Source organism: Gossypium raimondii, chromosome 2 (genome assembly GCF_025698545.1).
Source record: "Gossypium raimondii isolate GPD5lz chromosome 2, ASM2569854v1, whole genome shotgun sequence".
Taxonomy (NCBI): Eukaryota; Viridiplantae; Streptophyta; class Magnoliopsida; order Malvales; family Malvaceae; genus Gossypium; species Gossypium raimondii.
Genome location: NC_068566.1, coordinates 4722508 through 4729995, shown reverse-complemented (window position 1 = coordinate 4729995; position 7488 = coordinate 4722508). Strand labels below are relative to the sequence as shown.

General features: G+C 34.2%; 1 non-coding gene across 1 annotated transcript; it reads right to left on the bottom strand.

Moving 5' to 3' along the window:
- Positions 1-6251: 6251 nt before the first annotated feature.
- LOC128039440 (small nucleolar RNA R71) lies at positions 6252-6358 on the bottom strand. The gene has a single exon (XR_008193942.1). It is a non-coding gene; the product is annotated as a small nucleolar RNA R71 (small nucleolar RNA).
- Positions 6359-7488: the final 1130 nt, after the last annotated feature.

The following is a 7488-nucleotide window of genomic DNA, read 5'->3' as shown; positions in this document are numbered from 1 at the left end:
AAAATAACCCCAAAAGGAGATATTTTGGGCGGCATACGCTGAGAAAAATTAGGAGAATTGAAGAATTAAGGGTAAAATTGGAATATTGCAAAGTTTGCATTAAAAGTTAGGACTAAAGTGGAATTATCTAGATTCCTCTTTATTTTTCTGCATTCCCATCAGCCAAAAACGTCATAAGGGTTTCTTCAAGCTGGTTTTTCATAATTTTTGCACCAAGTGAGTTAATCCTGGCCTTTTTCTTAATTTCTATGTTTGTAAGACTTTTACAACTCGGTCCTACTACTAAATTCATTAGTTTTTTATTTTATGAATGAATTTGAAAGTTGCTATGAATATGTGCTGGAAGTTTATGATGAAATAGGATGAAATTGAAGCTTTAATTTGTTGATGAGATGATTTTATTAGGTAATTTCAATAGAAATTGATTTGTAGGACTTAATTGTGAAAAAGTTTGGAATTGAAGTCTAGTGTTAAAATTCTGATTTCCAAAGCTTATAAAGTAGTTTAAAGTGATGGGAAAAAGTGTTAATTGAGAAAAATCAGCTCAATTGAGAGGTTAATTGAGCAGGGATGAAATTATCATTTATTGAAAGTTTAGGGAAAAATGGTAATTAACATCATACACTAAAATAGTTTTGGACAGCAGCAGTACTCTAACTTTGAAAAATCACCAAAAATTGTAGAGATTTAATTAGAGGATGAATAAAATATTAAATTAAATCTTATTGAGTCTAGTTTCTTATAAAAGAAACGTGTAAGAAATAGAATTGTAAATCATGAGATATAATAGATTTTGTGAGACAATGTCAGAATGAATTCAGGTTCCCTGTTCTGACTTTGGAAAATCATTAAAATTGTAAAAAATTATTATGAGTTATAATTTATATGGTTATAATCCTTAATTAGTATATTTTCACAATAAACAAATGGAAACATCATCCAAATCATGTACAATGAGATAATTAATTTTTAGTGAAGAGAGGTCAGAACTGTCAAACAGTGAAACAGGGAAACTTTAAAGAATAAATTGTACTTATTGGCTAAACAAAAATTCTGAAAATTTTATGATAAGAATATATGTGAGTATAGTTTCAGGTAAAATTAGCGGATCTTAATTTGGAGTTCTGTAGCTCAACATATAAATAATTTAGCAACTGTGACTCAGTGAGATAGCTTTGAATGCACTATAAATAATAATGGAATTATAGAGAATGTTACATATGAACATGAAAAATATTAGATTAATGATTAAATTTATTTATTTAGATTCAGAAAATTCAAATACGAAGCAAGATCGAGGAAAAGAAAAAGTTCGGGATTAGTAGATTTTTGGTTACAAACAATTGTCGAGGTAAGTTCATGTAACTTGAATTATATTCTTAAATGCTTGAAATGTTTGTTATTGATGTGAATATCATTTTAATGTTCATTGTATGAAAATTGATGAAGTATTGATATTCTTGATGAAAAGAGAAAATAAATCCCGGTTGAATGGAAGGAAAATTTGATGGATCTCTGAAAAGGAATTGACGGTAAAAAGGATCTAGCCCGGACGGGTGATCCTATCCTGATATAGCCCTCCCGAAGAATATGTGGAAAATGGATTTAGCCCGGACGGGTAATTCGAATTAGGGTATAAATTTATCCTGGACTGGTAATTCAGATCCAAGCTCATTAGAGTAATTGTCGTTGCAGGGGATTTAGCCTGGACTGGTAATCCCGACAAGATTTCTATGAGTTTATATTACAGGGAATTTAGCCTGGACTGGTAATCCCGCTGTAAGGATGAGGTTCGCGGGAGTGTGCTCTCTGAAATGGAAATATGCGCACATGAATATGAATTGACGGACCCAGATTTGTACACTAAAGTGTACCTCTGAAAATCCGTCGAAATTCTAAGAAATTCAACGAGATAAATATGAAAAATAAAATAATAAGGGAATGAAAAATATGAAATTGATGAGCTCATCAATCATTTGTCTTTGTAATGAATTTATATGATGTTTATTTAACTAATGCAAAAGTTGAGTTTGTATGTGATAGGTATATGTTTATGTGAATTGGATGTGTGCTTGTGTTATTAAATGATAGGTGTATAATATGGTAAGTATAATTCTTGTTGCATGAACTTACTAAGCACAATGTATTTACCCCGTTCTCTTTTTCCCTATTTTGTAGTGCTCGGGAGCTCGAAGGTTAGAGATTAGTCAGAGCTTTATCACACTATCAACCCATATCTTTTGGTATTTGAAAATGACTTATTTTGAAAGAATGGCATGTATAGACTAAATACCAATATTACATAGAAATGAATGTTTGTAACTTAGCTGTTGGTATGGCTAAAGTATAATTTTGAGATTTTGCGAAAAATTTCTTATGGCTTCGATTTAATATCAGTTTAGTCCTGATGTATGTTTTGGGCTTCGGAGGCCCATCCAAGGGACGTCATGACATGATTCGATAAATGAATAGTAATTAAACTCGTAATAACAGAAAAATTAATTCAGTAAAATCTGGTAATGCCTCGTATCCTATTCCGGTGACGGAAACGAGTACAAGAGATCTAACCCAACCTGTATCTGTAAAAGCTTCTATCTCGAGATGACCATGTTTAGAAAAGAGGGGACCTTTTTCCTGGGGTAGACTTTAGGTAGCATAGAATGCGAAAGACAGCCTGCATACGAGACTCTCAAGGATCATGCATAAATTGACTTACCAAACTAACTACATATGTTATACCAAGTCCAATGTGTGTGAGATAAATTAGTCTACCAACCCAGTCTTAGATATACTTCTTTATCCACTGGCTCTCCTATTCTGACTTGCAACTTATGATTGCTTTCTATAGGTCATTCTACGGGTTTTCATCCCATCATACTTGTTTCAGTCAAGAGGTCTAGGATGTATTTTCTTTGAGATATGAAAATTCCTTTCTTTGATCTGGCAACTTCACTTCCCAAGAAATATTGTAACTTCCCTAGATCTTTTATTTCAAATTCTTAAGCTAAACATTATTTCAATCGAGCCATTTCTTCCTCATCGTCTCCTATCATCACTATGTCATCAATATATACAATAAGAAGAGTGATCTTACCCTTGTGATGTTTCATAAAAAAAAGGTATGATCAGCATTGCTTTGTTTATAACCAAAAGTGATTATAACTTTGCGAAATTTGTCAAACCAGGCTCTGGGAGATTGTTTTAATCCATACAAAGCTTTCTTCAATCTGTATACTTTCCCTTACGTTTTTACATTATCAAATCCAGGAGGAATCTCCGTATATACTTTTCCTTCTAAGTCTCTGTGTAAGAATGCATTCTTCACATCAAATTGTTGTAGGTTCCAGTCAAGGTTGGCTACACAAGATAACAAAATTCTGATGGTGTTCATTTTGAAAACAAGGGAAAGTGTTTCTTGATAGTTTACTCTATAAGTTTGAGTGAAGCCTTTATCAGCCAATCTGACTTTGTACCTTTCAGTCAAACCATCAGACTTGTGTTTCAGAGTAAACACCCATTTTTATCTCACCAAATTCTTGTCTACTGGAGGATTTAATAGCTCCCAAGTTTCATTCTTTGCTAGTGCCTTCATTTCTTCAACCATGGCTTCTTTCCACTTGAGATATTCAAATGCTTCACGCCAATCATGTGGAATAGACACAGAGGACAAAGACAAGGCAAAGGCTTTATAGGGATATGATAATGAGTCATAAGAGATAAAGTTAGACTTAGGATGTCTAGTACAGGATCTAACACCTTTTCTTTGGGCAATTGGTTTATCTAAATCATTAGGGGGTAACTCACCAGAAGAGGAAGATTCTTGGCACATAGTAGGTTGCATGATGGCTTTTTCTGTTCTAAACCTTCTTGAATACTTCTTTAAATCTGGTTTGCCCAAATGTCCAACAATCTTCTTTTAAATAGTAGTCTTCCCCTGATCAGTAGCTTCCTTTTGAACAATTGTGTTTTCTAGAACAACAGTCTCCCCCTTAATAGTAGCTTCCTTTTGAATAATGGTGTTTTCTAGAACAAGGTTTTCAATAGTTACTAAGTCAGATATCACTTCTTCTCTTCCATTATTCTCCCCATGAATACGTGATTTAATTATACCATAATAATATGTCATAATTCGGTGTAGCAAATTAAACTAATTTTTGCACTTTGGAAGCTTGAAAGACAGCATTTTGGGTAGGTTTTAATTATGTTTTTGTAAGTTTTGTTAAGTTAATAAAATGTACAAATTGAGTCTTTTATTGACCTTAGGGTCCGAATGAGGTCAAGGATGAACTTTATAAGTGTGTATGAGACCATTAGAAGGCAAACTAAACTGATACTGGTCACAATGTCACAACATGAAATGCTCAATGTTGCAACATAGAAAGCAGAATGGAGAAACTACGAGACTGCCTTTGATGTCGCGACACAGTCCAAAGGTCTTGCAACATACCCCTAAAGATAGCTCAAGAGGAGTACACTGACTATTATGTCACGACACAGGTCCTGATGTGTCGTGACATCAACTCTAAACGAGAATTAAACACGAGACAATGGCGTTTTAGTCCGCAAAATCAAACTTAAAGCTCGAAAGTGTCTGCTGACCTAAGGTTAAGAACGACGGCCACCTGAAATCTATAAATAAGCTCATTTGTCACATGTTATAGACACCATTCATTTAGCCTAGAATTAGTCTTTTAATTTCAATTTAGTTTTCTCTTAAGTTAGATTTATTTTCATTCATTCTTGTTATATTTTGAGATATCTGTATTATGGAGACAATTAAACCTTGTGAATTCGCGATCAATCTTAATACAATCAAGCTCTTTCATAAACTCTATATTGTCGATTTATTTAGCATGTTTTCTTTTTATATCGATTCTATATTGTCTATGGAGACCATGAGGAACTAACCCCTTTATGAGGGATTAACGAGTGGAAGTATGATTTGTTGACTATTTTGTAGGGATACCCAATAGATTAGTTGTTTGGGAAAGGAAGAACGTAAAACACACCGTAGGCCTGACAACCCTGGGAAGTCATCAAGGTGGGAATTAACCCAAAATTGGTATGATCCATCCGTGAACACCTTCACCCCAAACCGGTTTAGACTATGGGGTCAGAAGATAAGTAGTTCTTGTCGAATCATTATTTGAGTAGAAGATCGGAAGATCCTGCTGGGATAGCGACTAGTTGATTGACAAGGAACCCAGAGCGATAGTTGATGGGGACTACCGAAGCGAGCCAATAACCCATTATCAGATTTGATTATTTCTATTCTTTAATCTCTCGAATTTTAGTTTTTTATATTATTTTATTTTTATTATTATAACAACCCTAGAAGCTCCTTATATTTTACCTTCGTAATATAGCTAAACTAAAGTACTCATTAGATCTTTCAGTATTTAGGTTAAAATTGATCTAGCACTAGCCTTTCTTGGGTACGATACTCAGAGTACTCACCTACTCCGTTGTAACTATAATACAACCGAACCCGTATACTTGCGGATACCACCTTATTAATATTTCTTTTACTACAGTATTCACACTCTGGACGTTAATATGTCCGGAGGCAGTCAAATTGTTGGCGTCGTTGTAGGGGAGGAAATGTCACTAGTTTAATTTTAATTTTTTGCACTCAAAATACAATTTTATTTTATTTATTTTACTAATTTTCCCTTTTTGGCTTTAGTGTATGACTCGTAGTAGGGGCACACTCATAGCAGCAGTCATAGATCTAGAAAGAATAATTAAAAGAAATTACAGACAGTAATACTAACAAGAACAACAGATACAAGAACCACCACCACCTGCTGTCAGTAATGTACCACGTGAAAATCCACTGTTTGGCGGCGCTAACGATAACAGTTTAAGAAATCCACCAGCAACACCATAGTTACCCGCAAACTTGCACATGGCTCATAATGAAAGAACCATAAGGGATTATGCATTACAAAGTGTAAACATGGTTCAGGAAAGCATAACAAGGTCAGCTATTATAGCGAATAACTTCAAGATTAAATTGGTAATGATTCAAATGATCCAGAATAACCTACAATTCAGGGGCACGATAAAAGAGGATTCGAATCAACATTTGAAATTGTAACTTTGTGATACTATTCATCTTCAGTTATTCCACTTTTCTTTGATGGATAACGTCTTTTCTTAGTTAGACTTGGAGACACCAAGATCTATCACAACATGGGATAAACTTGCTAAAAAGTTCTTACAGAAGTTTTTCCCTATTAGAAAAACAGTTTATAAAAAGAGAGGTTGTTGTTTTTAGATAGATAGAAAGGGAAAATTTCCATGAGGCTTGGAAACGTTTCAAAATATTAATTTAGAAATGCCCACACCATGGATTTCGTGAATGGATGCGATTGCAGGTATTTTATAACAAATTGGATGCAAATGCAATATCAGGACTGGACGAAGCGACAGGAGGAGCTCTTATGAACAAAATGTATGAGGATGCTTACGAAATCATTAAGAACATGGTATTGAACTCCTGTCAGTGGCCAATTGAACGATTTACATAGGGCCAGAAATCACTATTGAAAAGGCTATTCAAGAGGATGGTAAATATCAACAGTTACTAGACAGACTTAACAATATTGAATCCGCAAACAATGCACCGACTATGAGTAGAAGAGATAAATCACTTTTTCACTATATCAACAATCATGCCAATAAAGTGAATTACATCAAAAATAAGGGTGAAAATCCTTATTCAAATACATACAAACCCGGTTGGAGAGATCACCCGAATTTGAGGTGAAGAGGAAACCAATGAGAAGGTAAAAGTTCAAATCAAGTTAAAAATACTAACTATCAACCTCCTTATTTGCAAAAACCTCAGGATAAGGTCAACCTAGGTGACCAAACTGCATGTGGTCAACATCTGGACATAATTGAGGGAGAAATGCAATCAATGAGAACAGATGTAAAGCAAGTGCAGTCTCAGTGCACCAACTCAACAAGAACATTGACTAAACTGGAGGATCAAATGAGCTAACCGATGAGTATGATGGGTGACATCAAAAGACAAATTAGCACCGATATTTCAAGCAATACAAAAGATAATCCTCGAATGGAGAGAAAGGAGCACATGAAAGCAATATCACTTCAATCGAACAAAGTATTGAGTAGCCAGAAAACCCTATCCCGGAGGTGAACATTGAAAGTACTGATAATCTTCCAAAGCAATCTCTAGAGGCTGAAGACAAACCTGAATTGGATGACGTAATTGCACCGACAGTAGATCCAGAAAAAGAAATAACTAAAAATTTTATCATTACAAAGATCTTATTCCTTTCAAGACTAGAAGAAAAGAAAAAACGAGATGAAGATGAACTTGTAAGCTTTCTAAACTTCTTCAAAACATTAAATGTAAGCATGCCTTTAACTGAATTAATTGAGAAAGTCCCTAAATACTCTAAGTTTTTAAAAGGAATTATGTCAAGGTGTAGGAAAATTAAGCAGGAGAACAAGTTA